The 23,424-nt window shown below is 38.5% G+C and overlaps 1 protein-coding gene across 11 annotated transcripts in view; it reads right to left on the bottom strand.

Moving 5' to 3' along the window:
• SIPA1L1 (signal induced proliferation associated 1 like 1) overlaps window positions 1-23,424 on the bottom strand; it is a 330,234-nt gene that overhangs the window by 177,545 nt on the left and 129,265 nt on the right. Inside the window, exon 6 of one of the 11 annotated variants that reach the window (XM_037127445.2) lies at window positions 2,636-2,786. The exons of 9 other annotated variants lie outside the window; for them this stretch is intronic. The gene's annotated coding sequence lies outside the window, so the exon portion shown is untranslated. Of the gene's footprint in view, window positions 1-2,635; window positions 2,787-21,390; window positions 21,612-23,424 lie in introns of those variants that run through there. One more of the 11 variants, XM_053673228.1, reaches the window with a different exon arrangement.

Here is a 23,424-nt window from a genome sequence, read left to right as displayed (position 1 = left end):
TTTTGCTTTTTTTTTTTTTAAGATTTTATTTATTTATCTTTAGAGAGGAAGGGAAGGAGAGAAGGAGAGAAACATCGATGTGTGGTTGCCTCTTGTGAGTCCCTGCTGGGAACTGGCCTGCAACCCAGGCATGTGTCCTGACTGCGAATCGAACCTCGATTGTGTGGTTCATAGGCCCGAGCTCAATCCACTGAGCTATGCCAGCCAGGGCAATTTCAGATTTTTGAGCGAGGAGGAAACCCTGAAATATAAAATGGTCTTGACTTTCTAGGCCTGCATATTTTAAACCATTTCTATACCTTGATGTCATCTTGTCCCTGTACACTGGGTCTAAAATTTAACTGAATACTGTAACTTTCCAGGGGTCATAAGAAGCCATTATGTGTACCAGGGTTATGCGCAAATATATTAGAAGTGGCAGAGAATATGACAATTCTGAGGACAGCAAGACCCATGGGCATCACATTACATGGATTCACATGAGTATGAGCTTGTAGCATGAGTGAAATAAAGAGCAGAGGCATAAAGAATAAATAAGTGAAAAGAACTGAAATCCATTCCCTATACAGCATTTCCCACACAACTGATTACATGTGAGAAACTGAACTAGATGCCAAGATACATCTATACATCAATAATTTAAACTGTCATCAAAGTTACACAATATTACAGGTGCTATGGAAAGAATTATTATTTATAAATGTAGGAGAAGTGAAGTAAGGAGAGTAGGGCAAGGAAAGGAAATCTTCATATAGTAGGTACGAGTTAAAATGGGTTTTGAATAATTAAAGATGAGCAAGGTACGAGGGAATAGACCATCACTCCATGCAGAGAGAGAGAATGTCCAAAAGCTTGGAGGCATAAATAAGCCAGTCAAGTCTGAGGAATAACAAAAAATCTGAGGCAGCCTGACCATGGTGTACGAGAACAAGCTAAAACCGAGGTGACAGTGGGACCTGACAATTACACGACGTTTGAGTTTTATTTTATAGGCATCATGGAGCCACTGGGGTTGGAATTAGAGGAATGAGAATGGAACACAGGAATAGAGGGGAAGTGAAAGTTCTCCAAACACATCTTTTTATGTAGTTTTCACATTTATAGCCATGGGAATGTTTCATGAAATTTAAAAAGTAAATAATTAAAATCAACTAACATTTAGGGTTAACTCAAAATCAAACACAATCAGAAACAAATGAACTGCACCACCAATGCACATCACCACACTTAGGAGAGCACAGAATAAAAGGAGCCTGCCCAATACCTTGACTGTGTTTTCTGAAGCTACAGACCAAACAAATAAAGGGACAAGGCCAGAATCAACTCTATGATGTTGGACTTGAATTGCAGATATCATGGTTTTCAATATATATATTTCTGTAGATTACAGATAGATAAATATATAGATGTAGGTATGTGTGTATATGTATATATCTAATAACATTATTATAATAATCTACGTGTTGTACACATGTATAATAATCTCCCAGTTTTTCCCCTGAGAGAACTTAGGACAATGATACTCCTTAGCAATGAGCACATCTGACACCCAGGTATTGGTTTCTAAACGCTGCCTTCCAATAATTAAAAGAAAAGAGAGAGAAGTACTTAGAGAAATTTTTAGTTGCAAAGCTGGAATAGGGAAATGATTAGATGAACCTGAAACATCTTATGGTACAAGAAAATAAGAAAGGGCTCAAAAACGATGAGGACTTATGGAAAGGGCATTACTCGCAACCTGAAGGGGTCAAATCTAGGACAATTTGAGAAATTAAAAATTACATTAATAGATTATAATACATAGGATAAAGCAAATATCCATGAGTCAATAATGATAAAAATAACTGAATACTTAAATAGGGAAGGAGGATGAAATTTAATCCACACTCCACTCTCTATATAAATCAATTCCATTTCAAGATTATCAAGCCTTTAGTAGATAATAAAACTATATTTTATGGCCTCTGAATAGGTTAACAGTACAAAGAAAAATAAATAAATTCACTCTGCCATTAAAATAAAGAAGTTGTGTTCTTTAAAAGACATCATATAAAAATAAAACATAAATTAGGAAATATATAACCAATAAAATATAAGATCTAGAATATATCTCTTATAAATTTATAAGACAATCCAAGAGAAAAAGAGATGGAAGTTATAAAAGAAAATGCAGAAGGTCCTTAAATACAGGAAATAATATTTAGTTTCTTTGATAATGAGAGAAATAAAATAAAAAGTGCCTTTACACACCACCAGCTGGGCTACATTTAAGAAGGTCTGGACTACAGACCACGTCGAGTGTGTGGCAAAGCTGTGGACCAATGGCAACGTCAGACTGGCAGACCCTGGTGGGAGCTGCAGGACGGCACCACCACTCAAGGGTGAGCATAGCCTGGCAGGGGGCAATCCCACCACTAAGTTATATGATCACGACTGTCAGTTGTTCATAACCAAAGAAAACTGCAAACCACCTAAATTCCCACAGGAGGAAAAAAAAGCATGTGGTTTGCAGCAAAATCACTGAACTCTGATAGTAAATGCAACAGTGCGGAAAAATTCAAGGGGACAATATCCCTACATACTTTTCCAGAAAGAAATTAGTTCTAAAATTTTAAAAGTTAGATGACAAACTCACTGAAGGCTGGCTCAATACCACACAACAGTCGTTAAACACTTGCCAAAGTTTTGTGCTCGGTGGTATGGATGTTTCCAAGACAGACGAATGAGTCCTCCCAGAGATAAGAACATAATCCTCTCCAGTTCTGAATACAACATCAAGCCAAACACTAGGGTAAACAAAACAAAACTGTAGTGCTCCTTGTTATTTTAAAAAGATGGCACTTAAATTCCCAAAGTCTGTGTACAACACTTGAAAAAGCATCATCCACACTACTGGAGCTTTTCCAAAGGCAAAAAGTACTTAAAGACCCCCAAAATCTGTTATTTCGTTAGGTGGCTACCACAACAGGTATGATTGCCTCTCTTGGACTCATACCAACTGACTTTGGATTCATTTAAAAGTACACTTTATATAGACATAAAATTATATACATATAATGTATCTGCCAAAAATTATATATACATGCATATATATAAAAAACTTTAACTTTTCAAACCAACACAGCTGGATTGAAAACAAAACCCTCACGTGAGCAGAGCTGCCCAGTCATGTCCACTACCCTCTGACCATGGTCAGCACTGCCGTCATCACTTGCTAAGCTCACTCACCTGGCCAAGGTCAGAATGGAGTGCACTCAGGAGTCTACTGACCACCCTCAAAGCACAGGCTCATCACACCATATAAGGTTAACAAATTTTAACAATGGAGGAAAACATAACCTGTGTATTTAAATTTGGCATCAAAGACACAATGTATTTTTCTTGATTCTTTAGATGTTACATAATAGTATTCAGAATTTTGAATATTGTGGGTCCATATTTTGTATAGGTGGGAGTATGCACAAAATCTTCACAGCAGATGCTAAATTACATAAAGACATCAAATGACAGTTCTAGCTGATTCAGCTCTAATTCATTTTGTTTGCTTTCTAACAGCACTATTTTAAAAAGAGCAGTTCCATGGTCCATAGAACAGATTTCTATTTTAAGCAGAAGTGACAATCTTTACTTACGTAAGAAGCAATTCTACAGGCTAACAGAGAAAATGAACTGCAACGGGATACACCAGAGATATGTTAAGGGAAATCATTAGTTTCATTCTCAAGGGTGTGCACTAAGTGTATCAGTCTAACAGTTATTGAATTGATTAAGCCATAATTTTGCTACATGAATTCTCCATCCTTTTTTTCCCAGAGCACACTGAATAATCAGAAGGCAGTGTTTGCTTTCCCCTCTACAGTAACAACTGTGCATTTGGCCTGAATTCTAAATAACCAGGTTCTTTATGAAAATTTTGAAATTCAGCCAATATACAGATCTTTTCACTAAAAATAGGCATGAAGCAAACAGACCCAATTCATAACTGTCATATTTACTCAAATGGGAGACCATTCTTCTCAGACAAGTTGGCTAAACATGCAAAGACCTCACATCACCATACATGCTCTACTGTCGCTGAAAACAAAGTTGCTGTTAAGAACCTGAATCATGAATATTCAATTGGATGTTTATGACATTGTGTCTATGGCTTAAAGTCTATCGATAGAATATTTAACCAATCAGATAGTGTCTTTCTACGTTGGTTGAGCCTATACACTAGGGGACATGGTTCATTTTATATGTTAACTTGGCTAGGCTATGGTACCCAGTTATTTAATTAAATACTGAAACACTAGGTGTTGCTGTGAAGGTATTTTGTAGATGTGGTTAACAGCTACGATCAGTTGACTTTTAAGTAAAGGAAATTACCCTTAGTAATGCGAGTGGGCCTCATCCAATCTCTTAAAGCCTTAATCTCAAAGACTAAGGTTTCCTAAAGTAGAAATTCTACCTCAAGACTTGAACATTAACTTGTGTATTCCTATTGGTTCTATTTTTTATAGACCATCTGGATTGCTACATTAGGCGAAATGGGAATCCCACTATAAATTTTACAGATTTTTAAATGTAAAGGCCTACAAGCAAAGAAATGCCTTAATTTAATTCAATTTCACCTGGAGAGACAAAAGCATCACAAGCCTACCAGAAGTACAGCTAATGGCTGAGATACTGCCCGACTAAGTAAAACAGAAATAAACTGTGGGATGTGCACCATGGCATTGGGATAAAGACAAGGCTGAGGGAAGAGCAGGGGAACACTAGTCTCACTTGGGGTCTGGGAAAGAAGGCGGCAGGCGGGAAGGGCATTGGGCAACACAAACAGAGAATGCCACACCTGAGTGAAGCTGTCCAGGTGAGAACTTACTTGTCTAAGCTTTTTAAGCTAGCAATATCTCAGGACTTACTATGTTCCAGGTGTTTTACCTTGACTCTCCCATCTGACTGGTCACAAGATCGTGAGGTGGCAGATGCTATCATTTATTCACAATTCCCAGGAGGGATGGAAGAGTTAGAGACATAATTCCATAAGGTGACACAGCTACTAAGTAGTAGTAGAAGCCAATTTTTAACGTAGGCCTTGAGTTGAGCTACTAGACTAAATGCTTCCCTAATAGTATTTTCCAGGCGGAACAGGGCAAAACCATTCCAAACCAAAAACCCTTATGAGCAATGTCATTGACATAACAAAAGTAAATGGCAAATTATATCTGAGCTCTATAAATACAGAGAGGGGGGATTAAAGGGAAACAGCACGAGCAGAAGTAGCAGAAGCAAAACTGTATAAAAAGAAAAGATGTCTTGGTCAAAATTGTTAATACCCCACAAATTTACCTTTTTTCCCCTCCTCCTATCTCAATAAATTTAACAAGAAATATAAATATACACATAAATTCACAGAAATACAGGAAATCCCAGTACAGATGCATCAGCAGACTGGAACGGTGAGAAACTGTAGGAAACAGAAAGCATTCAGATTGAAGACAAAACTCAACAAATCTGAAAGACCAGTAACCCCTCAGAAATAAGAGGCTAGAACTCCAAAATACTCCTCCTAGCAGACCCTGGAAAAAACTAACAACTGTGTCAGCAGATTCTGGGGGAAGAAGCATACCACATATGATGAACCAGGTAATTAGAGAAAATGACACTGACATCAGTCCCTTCGTGCTCGGCATTAGCCCCTGCATTAAAGCCACGAGAAATACCAGAGTGATTCTTGGAAGTGGAGATACCGGACAATGTGCCAGAGAACTTATAACTTGCAGTTTACCTGCACTCAGAAAGCAAAGAACCCACAAAGTTTACGGGAAAACCCACTCCACCCAATATGGCTTGCCTACTTGTCAAGGCTCCTACAAATCAAACCCCAGAGGCCCAGCAGGGGAACAGAATCTCTACAACACTGAATTCAAACTCTTGGTTTCATTATTTGCTACAAATAAACATACAATAACAAAGTGAAGAGACTTAGAACATGACACCCTCAAACATGTGTATTTGAATTACTGTTTTGAGTTAAAGGGACTTAAAAAACAAGAGGTGCAAATAGGCACTGCGACCTCCCTTTTCTTCCAGAAAACAGGAGATAAAACTCCCATGTGAAAGATGCTCTCCCGGCACATGGAGGGAAAGGACGCTCTGATCAGGACGACAAGGAGCTGAGGCTGGAAGAATCTGTGCAAGCAAAGCTTTTAAAAATAACCCCATTATCTTCCTTTAATGTCCTCATATACTTTACTTTTTCATAATGACTGCTCTTCATTCTACCTGATATATAAACACTTAGGCCTAACTGGGTTTTTGTGTCTTCATCTTCCTGTGAAAGCTCCCATGTACATGTTTAAAAAAAAATGTAAGCTACTCTCCTGCTAATCTATGTCAACCTACTTCTCGGGCCAGCCAGAGACCCTGGGAGGGTGGAGGAAAAATTTATTCACCTCCTCTACACATCCATTCTAGGAAATCAGCAACATGAAAGGAAGTATTAAGTTCAAGAATACTTAAGAAGAATAATTAATATGCAAAAACAACATATTTTAAAGTATAACACATAGTTCCTCAATAAAGTCAAGGGAACATGGCATCCACAAAGAAGGCAATGATTATTTTGGGTTAAAACAAGATTACTGAGCAGCAAAAACATGAAGGGTACACAGGCATCAGGCCATGCAGGTGGGGGCTGGACTCCCGTCCTGGGGCCCATCCCCAGTGGACACAACGAGCTCCATCCGCTATCCCCTCCCTTGGCCTCTTCCCTGCTGCCTATAAACATGTTCAAGTCTTCCTTAGTTCATAAAAAGCCTTTTCTTTGACCCAGATCTCTCTCCAAAATTAAGAAGTAACGAGGGAGAGAAGTGTTGATGATGATTTGGAAGTTCCTACCTCAAATATCTGGGTGGATGGTTCTCCCAGGAGATGAACAAAGAAACAAAGGGAAGAATGGGAAATAAAGAAGTAAGTACTTGGTGATAACCTACAAAATTTGAAGTGCCTTTATAGGATTGAGGTCATAAACTAAGAGCCTATAAACTGAACTTGGTCCATAGGTATATTTTCCTTGGCCCATGCAGTGTTTTACAAGAATTCAAAACCAACCCTTAAAACTCGGGGTATTTAACATGTAAGTCCTGATTTACAGCTTCTCTTGAAACACAGGGAGATCTGGTGACCCTGGGCCCCTAATCCCCAACAGCAACAGTGGTGGGAGCCCAACGGCCTGCACGGGGCCTGCATCTCCCACTCTCTACCGTCCCCAGTACCGTCCTCCTCGACCCCAAGCCCATGTCAAATGGCCATTTATCACTCCACTCTTTCTGCTGTTTTTCTTAGTGTAGAAAAATATTTTTTCTTACCCTAAGGCCTGCTTTTACTCATCTACATTGTTGGCCAGCACTTAAGCTTATGAATCTGCTGTTAAAGAACAGGGTCAAGAAAGAAATTTAAAATATGGCTGGTAAGAAAATCCAGGGCTCAGGCTGTGGTTTAAGGTGGGCTTGAAACAGTCTAAAATAGAAGACAGCTAAGCTCATGAAAAAGAATGCATCAAAAGAGACGATAACTATGGATGGAACTTCAGGAAATACCCATCATGTCAATAAAAGAAAGATAACAGTTAAGTGACAGTACATGAAAGGCAAGTTCAAGGAGATAGAGGTTCAAGAAAGATTTCAAAATGAGTTAAGCTGGTGGTGCAGATTCTGGCCCAGACCCACCCAGTTGTGAGACTAGGGTCACAGAAAGAGATCGGAGTCCACTGTTAAATAAACGGGGGGGGGGGGGGAATCAAGCCTAAACTACCCATGAAACTGTATTCTATGTCAATTGGTTAAGGTTAATTCAGAAAGATGTCTCTTTCATTACTACGAATGTAATGTTACACCAAGAACTGAAAAACCATTTTTCACTGACAGGGATTATCGTATGATATCTAAAATGACTTAAGTTTTATCTTACATGTTAAAAGCATTTTCAAATACAAACAAAAGCAGAAAAAATATTAGGCACAATTCAACAATATTTTCCTTAAACTGCTGCATATAAGAGAATCACTTATACTACCATGGTAAGGAAACTGGCCAGTTAACAAAGAAAAAAAGTTACCAAGTTTTCCTCCAAATTTCTATATGACAAGGAGAGGGGGAAGTTTATTTAGCATAAGAAGGATTACAAGGATTTAAAGCATCACAATTAATAAGCAGGACCACCTCTGCAAATTCGGGTTAAAAAATACAGTTTAGAAACTCCACAACCTGGCTTCTCTGTTATGGCTTTTGTCCTAGATTATTAGATATATTGGATATAGAACATGGATAGAATTCCAAAGGCAATATCAATTAAATATTAAACATAAGGGAAATACCCTCATTAATAATCAAGAAATATTAATGCAAAAGTGAAGTAGTCATCATTTTAGAAATATTACCAAAGTAATATTTTGTACACTTGTAACCATTAAATTAGCAAAATAATTTTTGTACATTTGATAGTGGTAAGCCTGAATTAAAACTGCTTGTGGCCCTGGCTGGTGTGGCTCAGTGGATTCAGCATAGTCCTGTGAACCAAACGGGTCGCCAGTTTGATTCCCAGTCAGGGCACATGCCTGGGTTGTGGGCCAGGTCCCCAGTAAAGTGGCGTGTGAGAGGCTACCACACACTGATGTTTCTCTCCCTTTCTTTCTCCCTCCTTTCCCCTCTCTAAAAATTAATAAATAAAATTTGAAAAATTGCCGTGGCCCTGTAAACTGGGATCTAATCTTTAAAAATAGGTAATGTTTAGCCAAGTGTTCAAAACCCTTGTAATCAATGGCATTCTCAGAAATGAATTTTATGTAAATAATGCAACAGAAGCAAAATGTTTTATGAATGAAAATATACTCTGCTACGTTATTTTAAACAAAAAAAATGTATAAAGCTGTCCAACAATAGAAATATACTGAAAATTCTACTTGATCAACACTATAATCTATAGTTCACTGTCCTTTAATGGGACAATAATAAAGACCATATGGACCACAGAAAAATAACTGGTATCATGTGAAGGTAGAAAATAAAATAATATGCCTACCAAGATTACAACCAGGAAAAAAAAAAAGAAAGAAAGAAAAATGTGTTGGCATGTGGTCAAGTCAAGGATGAAAATACTCAAAAAGTGGAAACAATGAATAACATACTGGAACAAGAGATCCATGGAGTGTTTCTCTCATGTTTCAATATTCTTTTAATGATTCAGTAGGTGAAACGGGAAGGAAATCGAGCATCATGGGATTATAAAATCAGCACAAAGATGACAACTGTAGCCACAGTGAGGTGGGAAGACAGAGTTGGGAGAGCCAACTGTAAGAGCAGTAAGAGTTTTAACAAATGAACTAAAATTGGAAAGCTACTGGGTCCTCAGAGAGCAGTTTCAGCAAAATGGTAGGGGCATAAATCTTATGCAAAGAATTGATTAAGTAATGGAGGTAAGGAAGTGTCTGGGACCCAGGCAACGCTGGGAAAGCAGAAACCGGTGGTAATGTGAAGGAAAAAAGAAATGGAACCGTGGTTTGGGGAAGAATCAGGGTTGAGAGAAGTTTTTTTAGGTCGCAACCTAGGAGAGTGAAAACTCTCCATTTGGAAACAATGATCCGTCTCTTGGAGGCCCCGTGGCACAAAGACTCAAGCTGCACAGAGCAGGATTTGGCTCTTTATTCCCTGTCCCCAAAAAACACTCCAATTTATCTATAGAAATGATACTTCGATGAAAATTTTTGTATCCCCTTAAAGTAAGAGACACTGATTAGAACATGTCTCCAACAGTGTTTGAACACAAAGACAAGCAATAGAACACAAACAAATGATTTTCATAGTGACTTCCAAAGAAGCTAGAGGTCCTAAGCTAAACCTCACATAAAATAATTGTGTCAGCATGATGAATGTTTTGCATGAATCTAAAACTCACATTTTTCTTTAACATTGCTGAAATCAGGATGCATCTTACTGCCAGTGACATACCTCTTAGCACTGTATCGCAGTTTGAAAGGTTGTGGTCTTTTCTCTTAATGATACATAAGGATCTGTCTTACAATGGAAAGCATCAAATTCAGTAACATGCGGTATCTCTGTTCTTATAAATTATCTCCCATGTCACTGTACTACTACAATGGAAAAGAGAAGGAGAGATGGGGAATAAAAACTTGGCACATGCTATTTTAAACCACTTTATTTTATAAAAATAAGAAGTTGTGAATGTTTCACCAGGTAGGTTTCTGACCCTGTAATTAATTAAATGATCCTTGTGGTCCTGACTCAGCAGAGTTTATTCACGCTCATAAATGCAGAACACCGATGACGCACATGCACACTTCTGTTGCACAGCTCTCCAGGCAAGGACAGCATCTTACACAGCAGGAAAATGGACATTGTGGAGAAAAGGACAACTAACCCAGCATACTTTCCCTTAAACATAATATACTTTAAAACACAGTACTTTCCCAATGAAGGATAATCAGAGGCAAGGGCATTTGTGAGGAGAATATTAAACTTTAATAGAAATATTACTTTAAAAACTATCACTTAGGGCAATTTAAAATGCATATTCACATCTTTGCAAGTTTTTTGTAAATTTAAAATTATTCTGAAATAGTTTACCAAAATCAGTAATTATATACATGCGTATCAACAATTTTTACTGGCGATGTCATTGGTGAGTTAACTTCAACAAATGGGTGGTCCTACAAACAGGGAGAGTATCACAGAAATGGAGGTCCATGGAGGGTTATCAGTGGGGTGGGGGTGGGCAGGATGGGGGAAAAGGTATGGGGAATAAAAAGCATACATGGTAGGTACAAAATCAACAGGGGGAGGTTAAGAATAGTATGGGAAATGTAGAAGCCAAAGAACTTACATGTACAGCCCATGGACATGAACTAAAGGGGGGGAATGCGGGTGGGAGAGGGTGTGCAGGGCAGAGGGGAATAAAGGGGGAGGGAATGGAACAACTGTAATAACATAATCAATAAAATACATTTTTAGAAAATAGGTTGTCTGGAAAGGTAGAAGTCTAAAGAAAAATACTTAATGAAACATTCATAGCATCAAACACCTTTGGAAATTACCATAATCAACAATTAGCCACTCCAAATTGCAATGCACTACACATTTTATGTTTTACAACTAAGGAAACCTAACTTGCCAGCCAATAAATTTATTATACTCCTGCCTATGCAACTGGAAATGTGCAAGATAATCAAATTAATGAAATTAGCATTTAAAAATGTTTCTACAGAAGAATTGACTTATGTTAGGCCAGTGATTTACGTATAAAACATTTTAAAGTGATTCTGAATATAAAGGTAGGCTCAACATCAAAGCCAAAATAGGCACCATGCCAGAAAATTCCTTCATGACCTTCTAGCTGTACACTTTTGCAATTTACAAAGCACTTTCACAAGCATTGTTCTTTGAATAAAATGAAGCTACTCTATTAAATGTAACTCTAGATGCTGCCATTTTTTAATATTATCTATACTGTTTGAGGCTAAACTTGGAGAAAGTTCATCACACTAATGTATATGAAGCACATTTTTTCAACAGAGGTCCCAAGTATGACTACAATTTCAATACCATCATCCAGGATAGATGTTACATAATCATGACCCAAGACACTGCAACTCATTTTGTCCTATATACAAGGGAAATACACAGTAAATTCACAACCTCCAGGACTTTATCACTGTGCTCTATAAAAAGTAAAGACAACATTTTCTTTTTTTACTTGCTAATTGATTTTCATTCCTTTTAAAAACATTTTCTGATGATTTAATGTAAGCAACACGTTATGTGAGGAAAATAAACAGTTCCTGCCCTCAAGAAAACGATAGCATCCAGGGGAAAGAAACAGAAAGAACCTTAACATATGGTGGATTATGTTAAGTGCTAGAGTTTTATGAAAACATAAAGATGATAAAATTATATTAGCTCAGAAGTATATTATGCCGTAAGTAGATTTACATTGTTGCAAATAAAAAATATTCTCTCTGGACTAACTAACAGGATCACTAGTAATAAGATCTTATCAGCACCTTATTTTAGTTTTCTGTGACATTATTTTTAAACACTGACAGGTTTCATACTCCCAAACCCACTATAGTTTATTCCTTACCTAACAGCCAAGAAATTTTGTGTTTGACCTTTTAAAATATGCACACTTCACAAATATCCTTATAGTAGTATGATACTGTGATAAATTGCATACGAATTGTATCTTTAGTCATTCAGGTGACCAAATATGTAGATGAGCTTTGTTTAGTCAGCTTCCTGGCTCACAACCCCAGCAAACTCTTGGAATTTCCTAAGTGATAGGAGCTTAATTATTTAATGTTGATGAGGTGACTTCTGGAAAGCAACCAGGATAGAGTCTGGTTGCCAATGGAGCCAACCATTTGATTAGAGGGTTGGAACTTTCAATCCCACCCTCCCCCAATCTCCGGGGAGGGGGCAAGGACAGGAGGGGTCAATGACTTAATCAATCATGTCTACATAATGAATCATCCATTAAAAAATCAAAAGGACAGGGTTCAGAAAGCTTCCGGGTTGGTGAACACCTGGAGATGTGGGAAGAGTGGCTTGCCTGCAGAGGACATGGAAGATCGGTGCCCTTTCCTCGTACCTTGCCCTATGTATCTCTTCATCTGGCTGTTGACTCACACCCTTTAATATCCTCTATAAGAAATCAATAAGGTGAGTAGACAGCTTTCCTGAGTTCTGTGAACCATTCTAGCAAATTAATCAAACCCAAAGAGGGGTTTGTGGGAACCTTTGGTTTTTCAGTCATTTGGTCAGAAGCACAGGTAACAACTTGGATCTGTGGCTGGCATTTGAAGTATGTGAGAGAAGGGAGGGGTGGTAGGGAGAGGAGCAGTCCTACTGGCTGGAACCCCTTATCCTGTGGAATCTGATGGTATCTCCAGGTACACAGGCATGAGAAAGGAGCTGAAATACAGGACACCCAAGTTGGTGTCTAGAGAGTTGCTCATTAGTGTGAGGAACCCCACCTCCACAGTGGAATTGGTCCAGCAACCCAAAGGAAATAGTAAAACCAAAACAGCCAAATAAAAACACCAGTCCTTGAAGATAAAAAAGTTTATAAGAACAATTATGACGAAGAACTGAAACTATTTGTCCCCATTTCAGAATATAACATGCAGAAGGAAAAAAAAAAGACAGGTTCAATGGATTTCTTAAAAGTTAACTTTCATAATAATTGAAAAATACACAAAAACCACATGATCATATCAATAGATGCAGAAAAAGCTTTTGATAAGGTACAACACCCATTTATGATAAAAACACTTAGCAAAGTGGGAATAGAGGGAGCATTCCTCAATATAATAAAGGCCATTTATGAGGGACCTACAGCCAATATCATACTCAATGGACAAAAACTAAAAGCTTTTCCACTAAGATCAGGAACAAGACAAGGATGTCCACTTTCACCACTTCTATTCAATATAGTATTAGAAGTTTTGGCCACAGCGATCAGGCAGGAAAAGGAAATAAAAGGCATCCAAATAGGAAAGGAGGAAACAAAATTGTCACTGTTTGCAGATGACATGATAGTGTACATGGAAAATCCTATAGACTCTACCCAAAAACTGCTGGAACTAATCAATGAATTTGGCAAAACAACGGGTTACAAAGTCAATATCCGGAAATCAAAGGCTTTTTGTATACCAACAAGGAATCAGCAGAAGCAGAAATCAAGGAAAAAAATCCCATTCGATATAGCAAAAAAAAAAAAAAAAAAAAAAATCTGAGAATAAACCTAACTAAGGAGGTAAAAGACATGTATGCAGAAAACTACACAGCTCTGAAGAACGAAATCAAGGAAGACACAAACAAATGGAAACATATACCTTGTTCATGGATTGGAAGAATTAACATCATCAAAATGTCCATACTACCCAAAGCAATATACAGATTCAATGCAATACCTATTAAAGTACCAATGGCATATTTCACAGACATAGAACAAACACTTCAAAAATGTATATGGAACCATAAATGAGCCCGAATAGCAGCTGCTATTTTGAGAAAGAAGAACAAAGCAGGAGGGATCACAATACCTGATATCAAATTGTATTACAAGGCCACTGTAATCAAAACAGCCTGGTACTGGCATAAAAACCGGAACATAGACCAATGGAACAGAACGGAGAGCCCAGAAACAAATCCAACTCTCTACAGTCAATTAATATTCAACAAAGGGGGCAATAACATAAAATGGAGTAAAGATAGCCTCTTCAACAAATGGTGTTGGGAGAACTGGACAGCTACGTGCAAAAAAATGAAACTTGAGCACAAACTCAAACATACACCACAATAAATTCAAGGTGGATAAAAGACTTAAATATAAGCCTCGAAACCATTAAAGTCCTAGAGGAGAACATTGGCAGGAAAATCTCAGATATTTCACGCAGCAACATTTTTACTGATATGTCCCCTACCTAGAGCAAGGAATATAAAGGAAAGAATAAACAAATGGGATCTCATCAAAATAAAAAGTTTCTGCATGGCTAAAGAAAACAGTATTAAATTAAAAAAAGACAACCAACTGTATGGGAAAACATATTTGCCAATGATACCTCAGACAAAGGTTTAATCTCCAAAATATACAAAGAACTTACACGACTCCATTCTAAGAAGACAACCAACCCATTTAAAAAATGGGAAAAGGACTTGAACAGACACTTCTCCAAGGAGGACATACAGAAGATCCAGAGACACATGAAGAAATGCTCAGTATCGCTATCTATCAGAGAGATGCAAATCAAAACCACAATGAGATACCACTTTACACCAGTCAGGATGGCTATCATAAACAAAGCAACCAACAACAAATGTTGGAGAGGTTGTGGGGAAAAGGGGACCTTAGTTCACTGTTGGTGGGATTGCAGACTGGTACAACTATGGAAAACAGTATGGAATTTTCCCAGAAAAATAAAAATCGACCTGCCTTTTGACCCAGCAATTCCACTGCTGGGATTATATCCTAAGAACCCCAAAACACCAATCCAAAAGAACCTATGCACCCCAATGTTCATAGCAGCACAATTCACAATAGCCAAGAGCTGGAGGCAACCTAGGTGCCCATCAGTAAATGAATGGATCAAAAAATTGTGGTACATATACACAATGGAATTCTATGCAGCAGAGAGAAAGAAGGAACTACTACCCTTTGCAACAACATGGATGGAACTGGAAAGCATTATGCTGAGTGAAATAAGCCAGGCAGCGAAAGACAAATACCATATGATCTCACCTTTAACAGGAAGCTAAACAACAAAACAAGCAAGCAAGCAAGCAAGCAAAATAAAAACAAAGACACTGAAATAGAGAACAAGGGGACAGCGAGCAGAGGGGAGAGGGAAGGGAATTTAAGGGGGAAAAGGGGGAGGGATTTGGAGGAACAAATATGAAGGACACAGGGACAAGAACTAAGGGGGTGGAAATGGGAGGGAGGTGGGGAGCACGGGGCGGGGGGGCTGGGATGGGAGAAATAGACAAAAAACTGTACTTGAAAAATAACTAAATAATAAATTTTTTAAAAATTGAAAAATACACATCCATGTGCGTGTATGTGTATGTGTGTGTGTGTGTGTGTATATATATATATATATTAAAATCCTAAAATACCTTTCAGAATTTGCACAAAGTGAACCCACCCATGTAGCTATTGTTATAGCAGTCAATCAAGAAAGAGCATTTTCGACACCCCAGAAGCCACCCTCACAGGTCCCCAGTAACCTCCAAAGCTAGCAACCATTATGACTTCTAGCACCATGGACTGGCCCTGCCTGTTGTGCACTGGCCTCTGCACAGCATGAGAAAAGCAATTTATTTAAGAGTACGCTGTCTTCTTTCACTCAATCCTGTGAACTTGGTCTATGTTGTAACATGAAGCATTGGTGCCATTATATGAACATACTAAATAAATACAACGTTTTTCTCCACTGAGAACTTAACTTTTTATAGTTCAGCATCAGCACAAATAATGCTGCTATGAATATTCTGGACACATTCTTTGGGGCGCATGTGCGTGTGTTTCTGTGGAGTCTGTATGCACCCTGGAGTCTGTACTCACCAGATCAAAGGACCCGGTGAGACCCCCATTAGCAACGCGAATGCGGTGCAGCTGCCCTACACTTGGAATCATCATTCTGATGAGAATACAATGATATATCAGTACAATTTTAATTTGCACTTCTCTTATAAGAAATGATTTTGAAAACCTTTTAAAAGGCTTATTGGCCAACTGAGTATCTTCCATTGTGAACTGCCTATTCAAATCTTATGTATTTGACCAGGGGAATGGTATAAAGGGAGAATAGAGGTTCTGGCCTATTTGGTTTGTAGTTTTTTATACATTCTGGATGAGTCCTCTGTTGGATATACATCTACATAGATATACACAGATATAGAAATACACATAGCAAATATCTTCTCCCTGAGTGGTTGTCTTTGTGCTCCCTCAACAATGGTTTTTGATAATGAGAAATTCTTAACTCAGTGTAGTTCAACTTAACAATCCTCCTTTTCTGGTAAATCTCAATGGAATTCAAACACTGCTCCCCAAATGTAAAAAGAGGAACATTTAGACTACTTTCAATTACTATACTGGAATGTTTATGACATAAAGTTAATCACTTTAAACAAGTTTATTCCAAGATTTTAACCTCTAACAAACTAAGTGCAGATAATTATTCAATAAGAACATCCCAGGGGCATTTCAGCCTGACATGATTAGGACCTGGACCCTGGTGTCCAGTGGGGCACAGCCCACAGCAGGGCTCCCCATCCCAGCCAGGGACATTTTAAATTCCGACTCTCACCTGAACAATTTCGAACCAAAGTTCTTAAAGGGACGTTTTGCTTGAATATCATAAAGCATTCTGGAAATCTAAGTATATATGACAAAAGGGGCCCCAAAAATAAATTTTATTCCTGAATATTTCATAACTAAAATTAGGGTGCTGATCATTTAGTACATTATCAACCTTTCTCTTATACCTCTGCTTAGATCATTTCTATTAACATAAAAGGAGTTACTATCTTACTCCACATCCTGAAGTGAGAACCAAAAATAACTGAGGAAAATAAAGCTGTTAGATTGGTAATTTAAGATACGATATCTGCATAACAAATTATCATATTATGATATAATTGCATGTATTTTGAAGAACTTGTTAGACAGACAGTGTAAGGCATGCAAAGCAGTAAAGAACTTTGGAGACTTAAGTGGGAATTTGATGGGAGGATACATGGTAAAAAATACAATAAAAAATGAACTATTAGCCCTGGCTGGTATAGCTCAGTAGATTGAATGCGGGCCTGCAAACCAAAGGATCATGGTTCGGTTCTCAGTCAGGGCACATGCCTGGGTTGCAGGCCAGTTCCCAGCAGGGGATGCAAGAGAGGCAACCATACATTGAAAAAAAATGAACTATGAAAATAAGAATACACAAGTAGACATTGTGCTTATATAAATTACATGCGTGGGAACAGTTTCCTTTACTACTTTTATAATCTTTGTGTTAAACCACCAAGCTACTAATCAACTTTTATTTATAGCAAATGCATCAAATGACATGATGAATACAGGAAAAGAATAACCCTGCAACCCACGATTTAAACATTTCACTTATGCAATGATGATTTAAGAAATATACTTTTTCCCATGCCTTTTCAGTTTAGTTTAGGTTGGTATTAATAATAATTCATACAGGCCCTATATTGTTCAAAGAATTTGAAGAGCTTACAAGTATCCTAACTTTCATAAAAAGACTTTCAACAAAAACATGCCATTCTACATGTTCTAAAGAACATTTGGTTAGCCACCTACCTGTAGTTAAACAGCACAAACTAGAAATCACACTGCACCCTGTCGTGGCTAGCCATGAACAGCAATAACTCACGTATGAGGAAAACTCCATCTGACAACCTCTGTTTACCCCACTTTAGCCAAAATGCAGGGGCTGGGGGAAGAAACATCAGAGTTGGCAGAAAAATTACATTGGGAAAAAAACTATTATAATGAATCCAGGGTTGCTCAGTAGCCTTTGCATTACTTCTGAAAAACAGGAGAGCGTACATCGCAAGTTCTATTATTTTTTCAGCCTATAAAGAATGCTCTGTGTAGAGATTCACATTCACAGACCCCTTCACATCAACTTCAGGGCCTCAGTCTGAGAAGCATTAAAACAGATGTTACAGTTTACGGACTTCAGAGCACAGCTCCTGCAGCATTAACTGAGAGGCACTTCACTATTCTTTTTCAAACACAGCTCAAAAACGCGTATTCAGTCATTTCATGAAAGCTGTCAACTAGAAAGGGAATGGGAAGTGGAACTGCAGTGGGAATCAGGTGCACCAGCAGCAGAAAAGTAAAGCCTGAGAGAGCCGTAAGCAGCCTCACACCACTCCACGGTCCTTGAAAGCTCCCAGTAATTCCAAACCCATACAGTAATTACAGTTCCTAACGATGACCTCCTCTGTCGAGAAAAGATTATATTCAGTGTACTTAAAATAATTGTTCTCAGAAATGGTTAACACAGAAAATTTAAAGTTTAAAGAGGACACTTCACCAAAGAGGATATAAGGATGGCAAATACATGAACGATGTCTAACACTGTTTGCCATTAGGGAGATATAAAGCCCTGATGAGGTACTGCTACATGCCTATGAGAATGGCTACACTAAAAACTGCTGGCAATACCATGCGGTGCGGGAAGCAAGGGGCACTCACACACACTGCTGGTTGGAATGCAGAGTGATGTACTGCTCTTGAAAAATGTTTGGCAGTTTATCTTATAAAGTTAAACACGCACTTACCCTGCTGCAACCCAGACACCACTCACCTGGGTGTTTACCCAAGAGAAGTGAAAACTGATGTTAACAGAAAAACCTGAATACAAATGTTTCCATCAGCTCTCTGCTCATAATCGCCCCAGTTAGAAACAGCCCAAGTGTCCCGCAGCAGGCAGATGCATAAACAAGCCGGTCCATCCACACAATGGAACGCTCAGCACTAAAAAGGAGTGAGCAGCTCATACATGTAACAACCCCGGTGAACCGGGAAGGCACGCTCGGCGAAGGAAGCTGGCCTCAGAAGGTTAAAAACCGTGTGACTCCATGTGACGTTCTCTCTCCTTAGCTTAAACAACATTCTCAACAGGATGAACTACAGCAATGGAGCACCAACCAGTGGCTGCTGTGGCATGTGGGTGGGAGGAGAAGTGGCTGTAAAGGGATTGCAGGAGGGGGTGTTTGGGGTTATGAAACTGTTCTGAATCCTAACTGTGGCAGAAATTACAGAACTACAGATATGAGTTAAAATTTATAAAAGTACACATGCAAGATAGTTTGAAACTACGTGATCATTTAAGAGGGTTCTCTTTTTACTTTAACTCACTATCATGGGTATAAATAAAATGCTGTGAAAATGCGGCAGGTTTGAAAAATATAAAAAGGATTATATTCTTTCTCATATTGACACATGACTGATTCCACAGCCTTCAAACATAGAAAAACACACACCACAAACTGTAACCACAGAAAGCTGAAGCAGCCACACTATCATTAGGCAAAGGGAACTTTAAGGTAAAAAGCATTACAAGAGGAGGGAGCGGGGGAGCTGCGGGGGAGAGATGGGCAGTTTACAATGGTAAATGGGTCAAATGGTAATCAGGAAGACATAATAATTATAAATGTATATGCAATCTAATAACAGAGCCCAAAAACAAATAATAGGAAAGTAGAACTGAAAGGAGAAACAAATCAATAATAATTAGAGTTCAACACCCCATTCTGAATAATTGATAGAAGAGCTAGGCAAGAAGTCAGCAAGACTGGCGTTTCGATCTTGAACAGCACTGTCAGCCATGCTGACAAAACCTGCAGCTAAGGACACCCCACAGGACCAGAGTAAGAACGCACATCCTCTCGAGGCTGAATGCAGCCCACGTGCAATGTCACAAAACATGGATTGATGCATTTCAAAGAACTAATATCATACAAAATATGTTTGAGACTCCAAATAATTAAATCAACAACTGAAAGAAATGCAGGAAATTTCCACGTACTTGGAAATTAAACAATAATTTCTAAACAACCCACAAGTCAAAGGAAAAATTACAAGCACAATTTAAAAATATTTTGAACTGAATTAAAAAGAAGTTAGGCCCTGGCTCGTGTAGCTCAGTGGATTGAGTGTGGGCCTTCGAACCAGAGTATTACGGTTCAATTCCCAGTCAGGGCACATGCCTGAGTTGCAGGCCAGTTCCCAGTAGGAGACACATGAGAGGCAACCATACATTGATATTTCTCTCCCTCTGTCCTTCCCTTCCCCTCTAAAGATTAAAAAAAAGTTAAAATTTCTAGGATGCAGCTAAAGCAGTTGTTAGAGAATTTTATAGCATTAAACTGAAGCCTATCTTAGAAAACAAAAAAAGATTTCGATTCACTTCCACTTTAACAAACTAGATAAAGAATAATATAAACCGAAAGCAAGCAAAAGGAAGGACATTAAGTTAAGTTTAGAGGGGCAAAAAAAAAATCAATGAAATTGAAAACAATAGAGAAAAAATTGAAACCAAAGTTTGTTCTTTAGAAAGATCAATAAAATTAACAAACCTTTGTTTAGACTAACCAAGAAAAACAGAAAAAGATATCCATTACCAAAATCAGTAATAGTAAGAGGAGGGATCACTACTGACCCTAGAGAAAAAGATTTACTGAAAGATAGTACTATGAAAAACTGTATGCCTCCTAATTAGACAATTTAGATGAAATGAACAAAATCATATGACATAAGAAGAAACAAAACTTATAACAACAAACTCAACTAGTGATTTACAACCTCACAAGGGAAACCCAGACCCAGACGGCAGGCGTTACTGCTAGGCTCCGCTGCAAATCTGAAGAATAATGTCAACTCTTCACTGACACTCCGGAAAACAGAGAGAACACTTCCCAACCCATTCTAAAGCCAGAGAGACATCACAAGGAAAACAAACAGATCAATATTCCTCATGAATACATACATAAAAAATTCTCAATCAGTAAACCAAATCGAGCAACACATAAAAAAGATTAGACACTATTACCAGGATTCATCCTAGGAATGCCAGGTTGATTTAACTTCTGAAAATAGATTAACGTAACATCTGAAAACTAATTAATATAATACAGTGTTAATACAGGAAAGACAAAAAGCATAATTACTATCACTGCATACAGACAAAATTCAACACGTATTCATGATTTTTTTGAACCCTCAGCAACCCAAGAACAGAAGGGAGCATCCTCAACCCAATAAAGGGGATCCGTGCAAAACCACAGCCACCATCAGACTTACCAGTGAAAGACCTTCCCCCAATATCACGGAGAAGGTAACGATGTCCACTCTCACCATTTCTACTCAACATGCTTCTGGACATTCTCGCTACTGTGATAAGACAAACAAACAAACAAACAAACAAAAAGATACCCAAGTGCGAAACAAAGACTGAAAAGTGATAGCTTTTGAAGCCCCAATTTGCTAGATTTTTTAATAAGCTCATGCACGCACTACTCAACTAGACAATTTGTGTTTAAAAACAAGAGCCAGTGTGCTTTTTGTGTGGTCAATATTAAACTACCAGTGTCCCTTGGTCTGGCTTGTTGACATTAGCAGTGACCAGGGGCACAAAAGTCTTTGATGGAATTAGCAAATACAAATGAGGAACTCAATATATCAATTTGAAGACTAACAGAAGAAAGAAAATATTTGCTGAATTAAATTTCATTCATCTTAAAATATCTGACGTGTTTTCCTAGTATAGAGCTAGCTTAATGTTATCTTAATCCATTCGAATAAAGTTACATAGGCTGTATAATAACAACTTCACCCCTGACATAACATGCATAATTTTTGTTCCACTGTTTGTGCGACAGGAAGCAATAATTCTAGTTTTCAATATGAACTCAAGTTATATATTCCGATGAGGGCTACTTTCACAGTGATTCTTACATGAAATACTCCTTTCTATCTGTCAATACTCTGTCCTTAGAGAGACAGACATAGTGAAGGTCTCCTCAGTCATCCATCAATGTAATTATTTCACTAATCCCTAGTCGCATACTCAAGAAATGCAACTTGGTATTGTTCACAAACATGCTTATAAAACAATACCTGGCATCTACCCAAGCAGTCGTTCAATCGCTGTCTTTTTAGGGAGGGTGAGGGGGCAGCTATCACAGGTGCCCTCCTTGGATGGGAACTGAGTTGGAAGTTGGAGAACGGGAAAGAAGTAAAAAGGATCTTGGACCGTGCCTTCCAGAGCAACAAAAGGGAGATAAATGTATGAAAATGCCATTTACTTCTCTCAGAGAAAAAGCGAGGAAATTTCTCTCAAGCTTTGCAAATACAATTAAAGCTACTTCTGGACTCTATGGAGCAAGAAACCACCGTGGTGAAGCTTAGTAACCGAAGGCAGAGGGAAAGCACACTCCAGCATCTACCCACCGCTGCTGGCCTCTAGGGCAAAGCCTGAATTGGTTCCAACTGCTTCCCTCAGAAGGCTGCTTTCACACAATAACTCTCAGACCGTTAAAGAAAGTATGCCGGAGGCTGGGCCTGTGGCTCAGCCTGCCAGTGTGAACAAGAGAACAGAAATCCTTTACACTCGGTTTATGTTAACATGATCTATATCCGAGAACAGAACGGCTATCTGCCTCTATTGATATTCACACTATTAGAGAGCTTTATCTGTCAAGCTATTTCCAAGTTTTCTCCTAAATAAAAGGAACCCTTGATTACACACTGAAAACGTGGCCTCAAATCCCTCCTCTTGCTGCTGCTACAGCTTCTTTTTTCTTTTCATAAAATAGCAAATTGATCCTTTGCACTGGTGGAAAATCATGATTATACAAACTGAAATTTGAAAATTTTGAATAGAACTAACACCATGCTCCTATTTTCTGGCGTGCCACACTCGCCCCCTTCTGCCAAGTCCTTTGTGCACTGTGCCATTGGGCGGCCAGCACAGAACATAAAACTTGCATACGTTGTCTTTGCACTTCAGCCCTCAGAGTCCCCAGTATTTCCCAACCCATCCAAACAAAGACTTTGTTGTCAAGGACAGGAGTCCAGGCCACCCCAGCTGCCTGCGCCGGTCACCATCAGATGGGTTTCAGTGCAGACAGGGAGCAGAGGAGAAGGTGCGGACAGACTTGGACAAGCAGAAAACAGGTCCTTTTTCTCAGGCCATCCATCAGTCGGTTCAGAAACATGAGCACTGTCTCTGTGTCAAGTTGTGCTCAAAGTTAGGGGCATGTGGCAAGGAATACAACCCAAACTTCAGGACCTCAGGGAGCCTTCACTAAAGCTCATCCAAACTGCAAAAACTAA

Source organism: Artibeus jamaicensis, unplaced genomic scaffold (assembly GCF_021234435.1).
Source record: "Artibeus jamaicensis isolate MK-2021 breed Jamaican fruit bat unplaced genomic scaffold, CSHL_Jam_final contig_851, whole genome shotgun sequence".
Classification (NCBI taxonomy): domain Eukaryota; kingdom Metazoa; phylum Chordata; class Mammalia; order Chiroptera; family Phyllostomidae; genus Artibeus; species Artibeus jamaicensis.
The sequence above is the reverse complement of the archived record's forward strand: the minus strand, read 5'-3'. Positions and strand labels throughout refer to the sequence as shown.